Here is a 17,340-nt window from a genome sequence, read left to right on the forward strand (position 1 = left end):
TTATTTTTTTTAACAGAGTGCGTCACTATCCCAATATAATAAACACATTTCCACTAGTCACCAGTTTACTCATCATACTATTCTTAAATTATTCAAATCAAATGATTCAATGACTGAATCATGGCAACCAGGTTCACTACAGAGTATTTGTTTCTCAGCATTTGTTTCTCAAGACTCCATTAAAAATGCACTTTCCACAAACCAGTACCTTAACCAGACTGAGCACTGGTGACATTTTAACTAAACTGATCTTCAGAAATGCCCAGAATATCTTAATTTGTCGTCTTAATGATTGTTTTCGCAAGTGCACCCTTATGTAAAACAACAAATCTTAACGCTGTATGTTAGAGGAGGCTGAATTATTTATCAGGAAAATTTCCTATGACATCATAATCAAATTGAAACTATTGGGAAATATTGTGAGATTTCTACTGATTCTAATATTGACAGAGACAGCTAAAGGTTTATTTAGTGAAATCAATGGATCCACTAAGGCTCTACATGTCTCGGGATGGGTGCTTCCAAAGCCTGTAAATATATGAGAGAGAGAGACACACACACACACACAAACACACCGGTTGTATGTGTGGCCGAGTGTGGGTGTGTGTATGAGCGAGTGAGTCTGCATCTGCGAGTGTGAGGGGAGAGATGTTTGACAGAATCTAATAAAGCCAGCCAGCAGAACTGTTCAACTCTACAGCTGCAGCTACAGTAATTACAAAACACTGCACCTGACAGTCAGACTGGAGCTCTGGACACACACACACACACACACACACACACACACACAGCTCACTCTCACACTTCTTTTTTGCCAAGTTAGCGTAAAATCCCAAGTGAAGAGAAAATGCCACAGAGGTCAAGGTGTGTAATGAAGCATTCTGGTGGTGTGAATGGTTATTAACTGCTGCGAGAATGCACTCACTTTCCCTGGTCCAGCCTCGAGAACTGACAGAAAGAAAAGGATCGCTTCCACTGTAGCGTCAACAGAGTCAGGAGAGTAGAGGGTGAAGGTAACATTCTAGACACAGCACACACACTGAAAATGAGGTTGATGTAGTTATTACATTGGGCTCCTGTTGTTTATTCAAATTCAAATGAGAACTGTTCACAAGTTGTGAATGTGACTCCTGTTCATAGGGTCAGAGAGGATGCAGAATGCGAATATGGACACAAATACAGGAAATCAGGCCAATATTGCAACAAAAAAAAATTGATCATATATTAAAGTGATATAAAGTGTGTTTTTGATATAAACGACCCGCTCAGATCTCTTCCTCACTTCAATGCCATCGCTGATCACAGGGACCTACGTCATCTGTAGTTTCTTTGTAAAAGTGCAGTGGATGGACACAACTCATTTCGTATTTTTTTCCAATATTTTGCCAATATTTCTTTATTGGATGGAAAACCACCTACTGACATTAATTAAATGCAGAAACTGAGGCTAAAATTCCTCAAAGCAGCATTGCAGGGTGCTGACTCTTATCCAGAGCAACTTACAGTTCTCATCATGTTACAGAGATAGGTGAATGTAGAGTTACAAATCTTGCCATAGGACTCTTATTGGCGTTGTGCGACGGACATGTTCCTACAGGGACTCAAACCCAATTCACACACACACAAACACACATATATATATATAACAGAACTACAAATATGAAGGTACTCTAGAAAGATAGGCTTGTGATTCTGCAGTTTAAAAGGAAAAACGTCACACAACTTTTATGTTACCCATGATATTCTCTAGTTTTTCAATGCTAACACTAAGTTGATTTGAGCAATAAGAGGCAGTATATCACAGGGCAGCAGGAGGAGCAGATGGGGCCACTGCTTCACACACAGACAGACACACACACACAAATGAAAACACTCAAAGAATGCAGGCCTGAATGGACAGACACACAGCTCCTGAAACGATGAGGCAGGAAACATAATTCCGAAAAAACCATCCCTGTACCCACACCAAAGAGAAGACAGCACAGAAAAGTCTCAAGCATGTAGAAAGAATCTCTCTCTCTCTGTCTGTCTGTCTCTCTCTCTCTCACACACACACACCCCTCTCTCTAAACAAGTCCTGCTTTTACGTAGGGCATTGTGTTTAATGTTCCAAATGCCAAATCTGAGAGGCTTCAGTGCTGCTGCTCTCCCATGGCATGCATAAATTGCCAGTAAATTAGAATATAAAAGACGTGCAGAATGAAATCTATCCGCCACAGCGCATGTATATGTATTCCGTGCCTCAGAAAGGTCACATTCAGGCCTGGTGCGCTCCAGCAACATGCGATTATTCAGTCACTAACAGGATGGAAATACCAGCATTCTCATTGAAGGCACAGCACAGCACAGTGCCGCTTCACTTCCTGCCCACTATTTTGTTTTTCAGCTTTCATGCTTGTATTAAGCAGCTCCTTTTCACGCCTTTGTTTCTTTTCAGCAGTGAGGTCTAGAGGTAAACAACATGAAAAGAAAATTATATATATAAATGCAAGGATGCCAGAAAACAAATCTGTCACAGCCATTCTATAAAACCACGGCGAAATTCAACAATAGGGAAAAGAGATATGCAATATACGGTGACGAGGGGAATGTTGTTTGCATGGACTTTCCGTAAAGATAGAGTAAAACTGCCGTTCCATCGCATAATCTATAGAATTACACTGCTACATCTACACTCTGGGAAACTTGGAACTTATATTCTATGAAATATTTTCACTTCTAATATTCTGAATAATTTTTGAGCATTATGTTGCTTGACAATCTGAGTGTACAGCTGATATTGTCCTACACAGCCTGGCAGAACATGGTAACAGCGTTCTAACAGCTGCCAGTGTGACATCGTTGGACAGCTCAGCATACTCGAAGGAGAACACTAAATGCCCAGTTCTGCTACATTAGTTAACAGACACCCACATTGACAGCACTGAGAGTTGTCAGGCTCAGATGGAAGAGGCACCACAGGAAACCAGTCTCCTGATGATGGGTAAAAGCATAGACACTGGTGCCAGACAGAAGCTGCTGGCCTGTGCTAGTAGCACAGTCCCTCGTGGCTTGTTGATTTAGAAAAAGACTAAAAAAATGTTTGCGCTACCAGAAGTCAAATTCTGGTGCATAAATACAAAACAGTTACAGCTGGACGATACGGCCAAAATTTATAATCACAATATTTGGCTTAAATTTGGTCAATACAATATAATTCCGATATCGATATGAACAATAAAAAAAGCCACAGAAAAACTGAAAGCAACATGACATCACCATCAAACAACAACTTGGCTTTTTCAAAATTAATATTTTTAAACTAACATTAAAATTGAGTGCAATTAACTTACGGCAGTGCCGTGATTAATGTCAGTCTGTGACAGGTGCTGTAAACAATGTATACTGAAATATTGAAAATGTGTATAAAAACCATAATTGATATTGAAATATTATATATTACAATACATACAGATATAGATTTGTTTTATTTAAGTCTAACTTTAAAAGCTTCTACTCTGATGTAGCCCAGAATACAACAAAGGAGATTTAATTCACTACTTTTACTGCAGTGCAGAATGTATTAAGTTTAGCAGGAAGCAAAATGATCTATGTAGAGAGCAAGAGAGGAGTACAGGAAGGATGGAGGGGTAAAGGGAGAGGTCGGAATGAATGAAAAGCTGGAATGTGTGAGCTAGTTTTCACTCAGAGGCTGCCCAGTGCTTGGAATATGTTTTACATCTGCTTTCAGGCCATCAACAGCTAACAACTGCGGCTAACAAGTTCCTCTTCATTTGCACTGTAATCACATGGAACAAAGACACTAGTGAGTTCAATTTACAAACACTGATCAGGACGCTCACACAGTTGCAATGACCCTTCAGGCAGGAGTAAATGCATATTCAATGAATTTCAGTAAAAACTGATGAATAAATAAACTTTAAACCACACCAAGTTCATTACAAAAAGCATTCAGAGTTCAGTTTACAAGCAACAGTTCAAGATGCAAAGACTCCACAGTGAGAGGAGAAATTAATTGTTAAAAAAAAAGTGAGCAATTGTAACATACAAATAGTGTTGAAGTAGCAGTTTTGGATTTTTTTTTCTTACATTGGTTGTAATGAAACTTAAGGCAAGGACAGTCACATATTAGATGCATTTAGTCACAGGAAATTTTGGATTTCAGATTCATCATATGGTGGAGATGCCATGAGTAGGATGTGTGCGATGTAATTTGCACATGGTGAATAGTGAGGAGAGATTTGGAGCACAAAGCTTGTAAAATCCCTCCCCACGCTCTCTCAGCGTGTGGCCACTGGCACATGCCTGGCTCGTCAGAAACATAAACAGTGGGCCTGGCAGGCTGTGCCAGAGACAGGCAGCAGTAGCCCAGCAGCCCGCCGTAGTGAAGTGCCTGTCAGTCCTGGACCAGGAAGTCCATGAGGATTTGGAGAAAACAAGCTGCACATTCCATCCAACTGCAAACAAAGCAACTTGTAAATCCACTGCCATCTCCTTACGCCAAATAATTAGCAAGGATGGGACCACCACCCAGCATCGCGGATTCAAAGACGCCAGGGTACAGGAGGATTTCAAGAGACTTGAAAGAACCCCCTTTGACATAATCGCAAAGCTGTGGTCAGCGTATTAGGACACAGCCACTGATCAGAACCGCAGGGGGAGTGAAAGTCACTTTTTCGTCCCCTTTCTTCCACAGCATGCTTTTCATTTATCGCTGCCGAACGCACCATGTGCCCATGTCTCTTCCCTGCCATGCATGATAATTTTAATTACGCGTGGACCTGCGAACTAGATCGGGTCCAGTGCTTTCTTCTCCTCTTGGTTCCTGTTGAGTGATTTAGCCACTGTTTAGCCACTTTAGCTTTGCTAGACGCAGTTGTTTCCAATGCTAATTCAGCTAATTCATTAAGGTTGCTGGACGTTGCAGTGTCTGTATCGTTTTCAGGGTCGAGTCTTCAATCATGTTGTATTTGCAATGAAAAATGATGAGCAATCAGCGACTGTGCCACTTAATTTTGTTTATGAACAATAAAGGTTATCCACCAGACAGAATTATACATAACAACCTTTAAGAAATGCATTTTTAATACTCTGGGGAATGACTGTCAGCAGACGCTGCACAGAAGGCCTTAAAAATGTGTCATGTCAAGAAAGACATAGCGGCTATTTTAAAAACCAGAAATCTCCAGCAACTGCCTTCTTATTTGTGAAAAGCGTTTGGTCAGTTTTGGTCATTAATCAAACTAGGATGCAGTATCTAAATGATATGTTAAGTCACTTTCAAAAGGTTTTGCTTCTTACTCCCTGCAACAGAGCAGAAAAACTGCAATTGTCTGGTAGATGATGCTTCACAAACATCAGCATCCCACAATACAGGGTGGGCCATTTATATGGATACACCTTAATAAAATGGGAATGGTTGGTGATATTAACTTCCTGTTTGTGGCACATTAGTATATGGGAGGGGGAAAACTTTTCAAGATGGGTGGTGACTATGGCGGCCATTTTGAAGTCGGACATTTTGGATCCAACTTTTGTTTTTTCAATGGGAAGAGGGTCATGTGACACATCAAACTTGTTGGGAATTTCACAAGAAAGACAATGGTTTTAACATAACTTTATTCTTTCATGAGTTATTTACAAGTTTCTGACCACTTATAAAATGTGTTCAAAGTGCTGCCCATTGTGTTGGATTGTCAATGCAACCCTCTTCTCCCACTCTTCACATACTAATAGCAACACGGCAGGAGAAATGCTAGCACAGGCTTCCGGTATCCATAGTTTCAGGTGCTGCACACCTTGATGGTATGGTGTAGTATAGGAGCTACAAAGATTGTGGAGCCATTCTTCATCAATGGAAACCTCAAGGTCACTGGATATGTGAAATTGCTACATGATGATGTGTTTTCCTCTTTATGCACTGAAGCTGACACGTTCCCTGAGTTTTTCCAGCAAGATGGTGCACCACCACATTATGGGTGTCAGGCCCAAGCATTCCTAGATGAACATTTTCCTGGAAAGTGGATTGGTTGTTGTGGGCCAGTTGAATGGCCCCCAAGGTCTCCTGATCTGACCCCCTCAGACTTTTATCTTTGGGGTCATCTGAACGCAACTGTCAATGCTGTGAAGATACGAGATGTGCAGCACCTGAAACTACAGATACTGAAAACCTGGGCTAGCATTTCTCCTGCGGTGTTGCTATCAGTGTGTGAAGAGTAGGAGAAGAAGGTTGCATCGACAATCCAATGCAATGGGCAGCACTTTGAACACATTTTATAAGTGGTCAGAAACTTGTAAATAACCCATGAAAGAATAAAGTTATGTTAAAACTGAAAAAACAAAAGTTGGATCCAAAATGGCTGACTTCAAAATGGCTGCCATGGTCACCACCCATCTTGAAAAGTTTCCCCCCTCACATATACTAATATGCCACAAACAGGAAGTTAATATCACCAAGCATTCCCATTTTATTAAGGTGTATCCATATAAATGGCCCAACCTGTATATCAACCAGTATATCAGAATGACAAGATTTGACCAAAGGCTAGTGGAGCACTCCCAAAACATTTGTTAGAAACCTACAAGGAGGTGGACTCCAGAAGAAAGATGCTGCTCCACACTGTGTCAAGTTGGATCAGCTTCATAAAACTGCAGTGCTGGGTAACAGCAGGCTTGTGAGGAACCTATGAGATCAATCTGTGACAGAGATCAAATAAATCTCAATATATTAACAAATATTGTCATTAATTAGTATAATTACTACACTATTTTTTTGACTTCCAGCAACATCAATATTGAGGTCAGCAGCTCAGGGCAATGCTCCAAACATCTGTGAGTGATGGCGCACTTTGGAGATTGAGACGACAGTGTGTTGTCATTAAGACAGGTGACGGGGGGCATAGGGCCCAGACCCTCTTTCCCACCCACCTACCGTCCGCCCTGCAGCCAGCTGTTGAGAACGATGGATGACAACCACCTGCTGCGGAGGGAAATTAGAACGCGTGTCTGCTTTATTCCACTCCTTTTGAACGCGCTTCATCGTTCACTCCCTCATTGTGAAATTGTGCTCTCGAGGCTACAGCAGAGACAGATTGGTCAGCTCTTCAATCGCGTCGGGCAAATTGACAATCTGTCTTTCCTCTGAGCCTGAAAGAGAGCAACTGAGGCATTTCACATCTCTGATTCCTCTCTACGGCTTTGATAATGTTTATCAGAAGGGCCAAAAATATAAGACCTACTCTCAGTCGGTGGAAACAATTACACTCTATCTTTCCTTTAATCTATTCAAGGTGACATTTAATGGGCCGAGTTGCTCTTGTTGGAAAACCTTCGGGGAAGCATAAATCAGTCAGCAAAATATAATTCATTTTAATGGATTGTGAATGTTTTTATTTTCCTAAGTCATATTTAAAAAGGATCTCTGCTGTCTGGGAAGGTTGCCAGCAAAGTCTGCGCTCAGGCTCAAAGCGCGAGCTGCTTGTCTGCGGAAGTATCACTTCCCGAGCGCTGTCATACACAATGTCTTTCATTACAAATAGCTATATATCGTTAAAGTGAGGAGAGATTTGCTTAAGCTGTCTCTTGTGAAGGCTGACAAAACATACACTTCAACAGGGTATTAGGAACAATACCTGATTCAGGCTCCTATCTAAAATTCTCTTTAGAAGGTGCATTGCACAAGCCCAGGTCAAGATGTTTAAAAAAAAAAAGCTAAGGACATATATTACTCCTTAAAGAAAGTATTTGCACCATGTATTTAGGTGAATTTTATAAAGTGTTTCCCTAGTTAACATTTGTGGCTGAATCATTTAAAAATGTGAGTGTGAAGAACATTTACATCATGTCAGATTTGTTATAGCATTAAATAAGAGCTATATATTGTGTAATTAAAAAATGTCACGCAACACACTGTGTATCCAAGATTAGATAAAACAAATGATATTGAGGCAATATAATCTCCATAATGTCAATAAGACAAAAAATAGAGATAAAAAGATATGAGCATAAATGCAAAACCAGCACCATCCTCACTGCTGTCTTATACTCTCTGAAAATAATTGTTTTTTTGTGTTTTATTATATCTTCATTTCTACTTGGTCTATTGATGTTAGACACTAAAACTGTCATGGTGCCAATCCCTGCACTATCCACAAAATATGATGGAAATGTTCCACATGACAATTCCTGAACATCGCAATGGCAATACGGAAACGATATATTGTGCAGTCTTAGTAGCAGCCATTGAAGTCTTATATCTGTGCTTTTAATAAGGTAGTACCATATTAAAAGCAAACCTCAGACTTCATATGTATATATGAAGGTGAGAGTAAAATTAAGGTATAACGGGAACAGCATAAACTCAACTCTTCATCAAACTAGTCCTAAACTACTAGTAGAAGTGAGGCTTTGTTCTTTCTTTCTTTCTTTCCCCACCTCCTCCCCTCTCACTGGTCAGCAGGCAGGAGGATACAGCAGCCCTGTTGTGTGAGACGCATCACACGGGCCCAGTGTGTGCTGGAAGATATGAGGAGCTGATTGACCTTGCATTCGCGCTAGAGTACACTGCAGGAGCCATCTCCTCAGAGTATGAACCCATCTCCCCCATTGCGTATACTGAACCTTAAAGCTTTCCTTGATGGCAGGTACAGTAGCATCTAATCATTGCTGGCCCCAAGCCCCCCTGGAGTGCAGATGGTTTGAAAGTTTGTTGGGGAAGGAAGAGGGGGGGGAAAAAAGCAGGTAACGCACTGGCATTTCAGTTAATTAGTACTGCAGCCTGGCAAGTCCTTCACCGTTTCCTTGTGCACTTGACTTACACAATGAGAACACTCGCAGAGAACTTCCTGGCGCAGGCTCACACACATACGAACACACACACGCGCACACTCCCGGCACACAGCAGATCTATTTATCAATCCGATCTGCCTCATCCATTTATCCATCTCTCCTCCCCCGTCTCTAACTCCCCATCCAGCGAACCAACACAGCAGAACCCCACTGTTGTTGACACTCATTTAAAAGGACATGCCCTTTCAGAGAGGCTGTGTCTCATAGCGAATTCTGTCTAATTATTGTGCGTGTGTGTTTTGATGGTGTTTTCTCCTCCTGATGTGTTAGTCCCACTTCCACCCCAGCCCCCCCTGCACAGCTCTGGGCCCCAGTAAGTGTGACTTACACACTCGTTCTCCACCGTGTAAGCACAGTAATGGTATATGATGCTCAATACCTTTGAGGCTTCATTAAAGCTTTGCATCAAGCTGCAGTAGGGGTGGGGTGGGGGGAAGAAAACACCAGCCCTGCCTTCCAGTAAGCACTCTGAGAAAAGGAGGAGATGCAAAAACAAGGCCATTTACCAAGAGCTTCAGAATCATTTCGAGTGCAGGAGGTAGTTATCCCAGTAGGACATTGTTTTGCGTCTTTTTTCGTTAGCCTAGCACGATATGTGACAGTATGCTAATGTGCAGGCAGCTCTCCACAAAATCAGTATCCACGCTGTTAGCACAATCGAGTTTTGGAGGGACATTCACCAGACACTTATAATTTCCCTCTTATCTCTCCGTCCTTCACCCCAACTCATACCGACTGTTTTCACAGTGAGCCATGCTAGTTTTTCACAGCCGCCACTTCTGGCTGATGAGACACGAGCGTATCAATCTTCTCCAAAGGCGAGCCCCTCGAAAGCACGAGGAAAAAAAAAAACCTGCCTCAAAAAGTTCACAACAAACGACAGTTTGAATTACAGACCCATAATCCTGTTTTCAACCGACAGATTTTTTGAAGAGGTAGCGGGCCTGAAAGGAAGCTGTCACTCAAACGATGCCTTTACTTCATGCTCCTGGATGGCTTTGTGGAATATCAGCCACCTGCAGGCTTCCTCCCAGCTCACAGAAGCCCTGGACACAGCAGTGGCTCTCTCACCGAGAGCCGGCCTGGCAGGTGCACGCTTATTTCAGGACACATCTCGGAAGCTAGCTCCTCCAGCTTGAAGATCACAGGAGCCCCCCTGAGTCCAAAGTTATTACCACTCCAAGGCCACCTCCACAGGTGAGCGGGTGGCACTCGCTGGGGATTGGAAATGCCACAGTCTCCCTGGAAATGGGCCTTATTTCCACTGTTAAATCCTAATAGTTCAGCAGGCTGATTTAATTGGCACACTCCATGCCTAGGAAGTGCTGGAGGAGATTGTAATCGGCCCCTGCGCCGCTTCAGGCGCAGTGGGACCAGCCAAAGCTAATCTGATAGCACCACTCAATGCGGCCGATGGGTCTGAGCCAAAAGCCTCGGCAGATCTTTGACAAAAATCTTCAAAATGTGGGCAATCTGTGAGAAGCATTTTACCTTTATACTTCATCCCATCAGCTTACCTTTACAGCTCCCACACCGACCAATAGCCCACAGATTGGGGCACGCTATCTCTCGGAGATTTGCTCATGTTAGCAGGGCCTGCAAATCCTCTTCAATCATGGTCAATCTTCTTAAAATAGCCAGTCCTTTAAACAGAAGTGCCCAGCCAGGGAGGCATATCCACACACTATCCAATGACTCAGTTCAAAGGCAATCAAGGCAATCCGTGCTTATCCAGAGGGACCCCATTCAGAAGATTTATCTGGATAAAGCATGACCAGGTGGACACAAAGTAAGGAGCAACGGCATTATGTCCCCTTGAAAAAGATGCCACCTTTTGCTTATAAGGAAAGTAGCAGTAAAATGATATGAGAGAATGTAATTGATGAGCTAATTAGCTGTGGTTGAACATTGCCGACCAATGAAAGGGCAGATGAAAGCGCTTTAAAACAAAAAGAAAGCTGTATTACTGCTTTCTGTAGACTTCTCCCAGCAGAAAATGGCAGACCATTTCTTAGAAGGCTCTCTAGGAACCATCAGTCACTGGAAGAAACGCTGTAAGAAACTTGTGATTGAGAACACACCAAATATATTTAGCTTTCAAAAACCACTTTGATTAATGCTTTGTCGTGCACAGCAACCAAGCCAGGTCAAAAGAGAAGCTGGATAATGGATCACACAGCCAGTCTGCTTCAGCAACAACCACAAGCTCTTAAGTCCAAGCCTGTTGTTCACTAAATCATCTTAAGAGTCCCAGGACTTTGAAGGGACAAGCAATTAGTAAAAAGTGTGATTAGCAGGTTAGATTACATGGAAAAGCTCTTTAATATAGACCAGATAAAGATGGAAAAAAAAGTGTTGCTTCCTTTGATGAACAAATGGATATCTAACTTATTGATTGATTTATTTCTGATTTAAAAAAAAAAAAAACACAAAAACATCAGAATGTACTACACAAAAAATGTTTAACAAAGTAATAATAACAAAAAACAGCTGTGAAAATAAATTGCCTACAAGCCAGAATTAACTGTCCTTTATGCCTTATTTTAATAATAAAAATATGTGGGGAGTACTGAAAACAACAGAAGCCTATCAGAAGGAGGGTTATAAATGGACAATATTAGTAAGGGTCTGCACTACAAGCTTGGGAATTAGAGGCGCAAGGAGGGAAAAGAGGTAGGAAGAAAAAGCGCGGCAGACAGAATTAAAATGGAAATCGCTGCCAAGAAGCCGTTTAACTTCCCATCCTCAAGTGGGCGTTTTAAAAATCGTCCCCCCTTGACTCCTGGAAACATTGCCAATACTCAGAGCAAACAAAGGTCAGGGAGAATATTAAATCATTTGTCTCTTTTTTTTTCCCCAAACAGCATGCTCAGTTCGCTTTCATTTCTAGCGTTTTAGAGCCCATAACCACGAGTGATTTCACTGCCTTTAAAGCAGCCCCTACAGCTGGGGCAAAATCTTCTGGGTGCATGGTGGGCTGCTTTTTCTTTTTTCTTTCTTCCAGCAAACCTGCTTCAAAGATCACACAAGCAAATGGTTAGACGACAGTCTCAGCTGCTCCCTTGTGCTCCAGGCCATTAAAATAAGAAATATTAACCTTTCTGTGCATAAAAAGAGAAGCGCTCAAATGCAATTAGGGTTTTTTTTCCCTTTTAAATTTGCTCCTCAGAACAAGGAAAGGGTGAGCAAGCTGAGCCTGAAGGAAGCCACTGTGAGCAGGAGAGGTTAAAAGGTGTGTTGAGGTAAGAGATAGATTCCAGGTGTGACACAAACCCAAAAGGCATTATAAAAAAAAAAAAAAAAAAAGAAAGAAAGAGAGACAGGAGGAAGAGACAGAGATCAATCTGGAGCTGTGAGAGATCAGTGACAGTGCACACGGAGGGCCCACTGAATGAGGGCCGTCTGGGCCGCCGGCCCGCACCAAAATCAATTGTGTTTTCAATCTTCACAAGAAGATTTGGTTTCACTGGTTGGCACAGGCGCTATGAAAACCATTTTGAGAGCTTGTTAAAGAGTCTGTAGCGAAACAAACACAGTTGTGGGGCTAGAAGCGAGTGTGTAGGGAGGAAGGGAAGGGTGGAGGGAGCGAGGAGGGTGTGGAGAAGAGCGAGCATCATCTCAGAACTAATCCGGAGCAGGCCGGAGAGCAGCCGCTTTTTCCACTCCTTCTCTTTTCATCCCTCACTAACTCCTCATTTGTTTCCCTCCTACTCTCCAGAGGGCACTGGAGAGCGCCAAGCTCATGATTGAGTATTTCCACCGTCTTAAAGATTTTCTACCTTTTGTTAGCCACTTCCCGCTTGTGTGAATCCACTGATGTGTGGAGGACATTTAAGGGCTCCGAGCGCCGCAAAACCCCCTACGGGAATTACCACTAACCCCTCAGAGCCAACACAGAGGACACTGGCCAGAACCGTGAGCACAGCCCTGAGATAAGGCTGCTGCTGACCCATGCACATAATAAGCAACATGTAAAATAATAATAATAAACTAAAAATCACATTTGTATGTACAGATAACCACTGTAACAGTGACGTGCATAACAAAACAACCCTGTATATGAAAGACTGGGGTTATATCCATTACACAGGCAATAACATTAAACTAGAGTCCCTTGGCAAGACTCCTAATGCCTTATTCACCTACCTCTAACGTGACTGGACTGTATATAACAAACAGCAGTGAAAAACCTATTTAAATAGAATTAAATGTTTTGATTCATGTAAAACTATGAATTCTTATATGAAAACCTAGTAAACAAATACGGAGATGAGTTTAGATTTCCCATTAATGACAAAACACTCAAACCGCTAGCCTTACATGCCTCTGAAAATCCATTTCTAGACAGTATAACGCATGCTGCAATTAGAGTTATAATATCTATTTAATTACGAGCAATTATTTAAGTAATCTACGTGTTAAATTACACCTTAAGCCTGTTTGGACATTGTTGCCAGACACTTTTATGATTGTTTATGTTGTGCCAGTGCCTAGCCAGTTTAGACTGATTCGTCTTAAGGACAGTTTTGGCTGGCTGCCAGCTCGTATTCTGGCCGCTAAAGCACTGCCGTGTTTTCCAACCACTGTCTTACCCTGTATGGAGTGACAAAGCCTCGGAGGTACACTCCGAACAGCGAATCCATAAACACTCCCCATTAAATGAGCTTATCAAATCGGACTTTAAGTGCCCACTGATGCGGGAAGCCCCGCGCTAGGTGCTAACAGAGCGGAGCACTGTTTTTATTACCTGTGCCTGAGGTGAATCGAAACGTTGTTATTAAATGTTAGCGGTTCACCTGGTACGTTAAATTAACACTGAGCTCTCTGAATGCTGTCATTACGGGGAGACCACACTCGCCCTTCTCTCATCCCCTCGCCCCCCTCGTCTCTGTTGCACATCTCCCTCTCACACATCTGCACGGAGGGAGAGAGGAACGCATGACATTTCATTACAGCAACATCAGAGCACATCACATCACCAGACTAGTTATTATGCCTGTCCGTTCCCTCACTTTTCAGCACAGCTTAAAAAGTGAATAAAAACTTGTTAAATGGTGAAGCTGAAATGTGGCGGGGGGAATAAACAACACTTTGGGACTATGGGGTTTGAGAACAGAATTATTTGTATAGCACCTTTTCCAAAACTTTTAATTGTGATACTGACATCTGCGGAAAAAAAGAAATCAAACAACACAGCACTGTTCTCTAACCACAAATATAACCCATCAGTCAAGATAAGTTTGTTATCTGAGCTTATTTTTCTTTAGTGTGTATTACTTTTATCATACCCTCAAACATCTTATAGAATGTTATCTTACAGAAATGATTACATTCAAGCTTCTGTAGTCTACCTCGTTTGTTTCAGCTATGTTTTTTTTTAATATTCAGTTTTTAGTTTTTTACCCAATGTACGAATGAGAGAACAGTCAGCCAATGCTGAAACACCATATCCATGCACATATCTGCCAAAATTAATGCAGATAATGTAATATCACTTTTTCACTGCATTGTCCCATTAACTGGTCTATGTGCGTTTACTACCAATCAACTGTGTAATAAAACAACACAGCCAGTTTGTGATCTGCCCAAGTCTGAAGGCTTTGCTGCATCTCACACCTCACTCCTCACTTTCAAGGCTCTTGTGCTTGAAAGTAAACATTGGCTTCTTCTCAAGAGTGGCTAAAACCTATTGTTCTGAACAGGGCTGTTCAGACAGGGTTAAAAAAATGCTGTGCTGTTTGATCCTTGTGGTATTTTGACTAAAGCATGTCACTGATGTTTCCTTAAAGACCCCAGGGAACTGTGTTAACAGAAAATGTGTATAATATATTACTCCCTCTAGAAAAGGTAAAACTTGTGACTACATTTACTGGGAGTAAATGTACATTTAACACTAAACCAAACTACTGCTTTCCATCCACTTTAAAAAGTAAAACATCCCCCGATAAAACCTCAAGGCTTACGTGTCCTTTCTCTTTCAAGCTCAGATCAAAACCAACTGTTTATTACCCTTGCCAACACTTGCATGTTAATTCTTAGATTCACATGCCCTGTTCAGCCCTGCCTCTCTCAACTCTGAACCCCAGCAGCTCTCTCACTTTCTCTGGGCCAGAGGAGGTTAAAAGTTCCCTCTGATACAGCGGGGGCTGGCTCTCTCCCAGGCTGATATGGGAACCAGGGCACAGGAGGCATAAAGGCCTGATTGTGGTGGGGCACCGGCTTGGAAACAAGTCTCAGACCTAATGAAACCAAAGACAGGCTACAGCAGGGCAGCAAAGTCCAGCACGACTGAAAAGAAAAACAGGACTGAGAGGGGGCTGGAACGGGATGGGGGTGGCAGTGACGAAGTAAGCAGGAGTTGTTGCAGCTTAGCCAAATAAGTGCACTTTGTTTGGAGACACGCTCCAAGCCGATTACAATAAACCTATGACTAAGCATAAGCCATCCCATCTAATTAGGCCGCCTGAAAGGTTCACAGTGGAGAGGAATGAGAAGTGGAGCACAGGTTTCTGCATAATCATCACCACAAACCTGAAGTCGTGCCGTTCCTAACCTGTTTATCATCAACATATTGTCGCTGTCTCCCAAAACTCTCATGTCTCCGAAAACAGTAATGCAGTGTTATTTATTTATATCATTATGTCATTCCAAGTCATTTGGGAACATTTTTACCGGTCCACTCAACATGCAACTTTCATACCAAGCAAAAGACAGTGACAAGTTGCCTATTTGCATGACGTATATTTTCTGATCTTATAATTACTAGAGACAGTATTCTACTCTTACCCTGCTTCAGTGCTGTTACCTTTCAGGCTTAGGCCAAATATAATAAACTCAAGAAGCCAGTAAACAGCAAATAAATATATTTACTATGAAATTTCCCAGAACTCAATAAACTTAGTCTTAGTCACATCGTTTCTTGAATGATTAGGCCATTAGTACAAAAGAAACAGCAGGTACCAGCAAAGTACTCTCAAAACAGCTACATGAAAGGATTTTAAGGGTCTTAATTCTGCAGAGGTGTGAAATTAATGCCCCTTAGTGTTTCTTCAGAGAAGTGTGTGTGTGTGTGTGTGTGTGTGCTCAGTCTCTCTCCTAAAATGTAAGCTGTCATGAAACAGTGAAAGAGTTCAGGAAGAGCGTAGCATCTAAAGAGACAGATCCTGTGACCCTCCTGCCCCACGCCACCTGCTCTCCTCCAGGGAAGCTCTCCCTGTGCCCGCAAAGGCACTATTAATTGGCCCACTCACAAACACACACAGAGCAAAGTATCATGTCTTATCTTACACCATTATACACTCTCAGAAAAAAGGTGCAGTGCAGGTACATTACTGCGACTAAATGTACTGTGTAAACGTACCTGTAAAAGGTACAACAGTGGTTTTAAAGTTCACTTGTGTTCCCTAGAGGTACATTACACTGTTATCTCCAGAACGAGGGGTGAACGTTTTTTTATGCTTTCACTACAGAACTGTGTAAAATAAAACAACATTCAAGTCCTGGAGATGAAAAGATCAAATCACTTGTAGACACCAGATTTATTTATTTATTTTTTAATGTATGTAACAACACATTTCTAATGCTGTCATGATCAGCAATAAGTAATTAGAAGTTATTTTGATGAATAATTTTGATTAAAAAAAATAATAATAATTAGCTTGTGAGAAACTCTGCTAGTGTGGGTTTCCTCGCATTCAGTTAAAACTATCTGCTGTGGAGAATCTTCCAAGTGCTGAAAACAGCTTTATAATGACATGTGGATTCCCTTATTATCATTCACACCGCAAACTAATCACTAAGCCAATTCATTAAGAACACAAATTTTAACAAATTTTAGTCGATTACGTTTTTTAATTGAGTAATCAATACTAATTGGGTAATCGTGACAGTCCCACAAAGAGCCATGGAAACTTGAGAATAACCATGATGATGTTTTTAAACTCTTCACCTCTTGCTACTTTCTTTCTAATTCTAATGAAAAGATCAGTAATTTATCTATCAGCACCTTAACAACAGCTCACAGCCACAACAACACTACAATGTAAATCTAAGGCTTTTCAATAAGCCCATTCCCAGTCCAAACCTGAGTTTTCACAACAACAGACTGTTAACCCCAAGACAAAACATGTAGTCATTTGATCTAAGGGCATTCACTTTCTTAATTAAACCTTTTTTTTTTTTGCCTGGTTGTTTACCGACAGCTCTGTAACCCCTGGAACATGTCCGCCAGACATTTATAGATGTAAGTAAACATCTGATTAAATGAATTCCTCCATTCAGGCAGTGTTGATTAAAAACAAAGGAACCGAGCATTAGCTATCGGAGGAACGCAGTAGGGAAAGTGCGGAAGATTTACACTAGCAAAACAACAGACAAAATTAAAGGTCCACACTCTGCATCTTGAGGACACAAGGCTGAATGGAGGTCAATTTACAATCTCCCACCACTGACGTCTACACAAAGCTTTTTGGAATTTGGTCTAGATTCTGTATG

General features: G+C 41.6%; 1 protein-coding gene across 9 annotated transcripts in view; it reads right to left on the bottom strand.

Moving 5' to 3' along the window:
- Nucleotides 1-17,340, bottom strand: part of LOC136691772 (RNA-binding protein Musashi homolog 2) — a 248,866-nt gene that overhangs the window by 168,605 nt on the left and 62,921 nt on the right. The gene's annotated exons all lie outside the window — the stretch shown is intronic.

The sequence above is a fragment of the Hoplias malabaricus genome, chromosome 1, assembly GCF_029633855.1.
Source record: "Hoplias malabaricus isolate fHopMal1 chromosome 1, fHopMal1.hap1, whole genome shotgun sequence".
NCBI classification, from domain to species: Eukaryota; Metazoa; Chordata; class Actinopteri; order Characiformes; family Erythrinidae; genus Hoplias; species Hoplias malabaricus.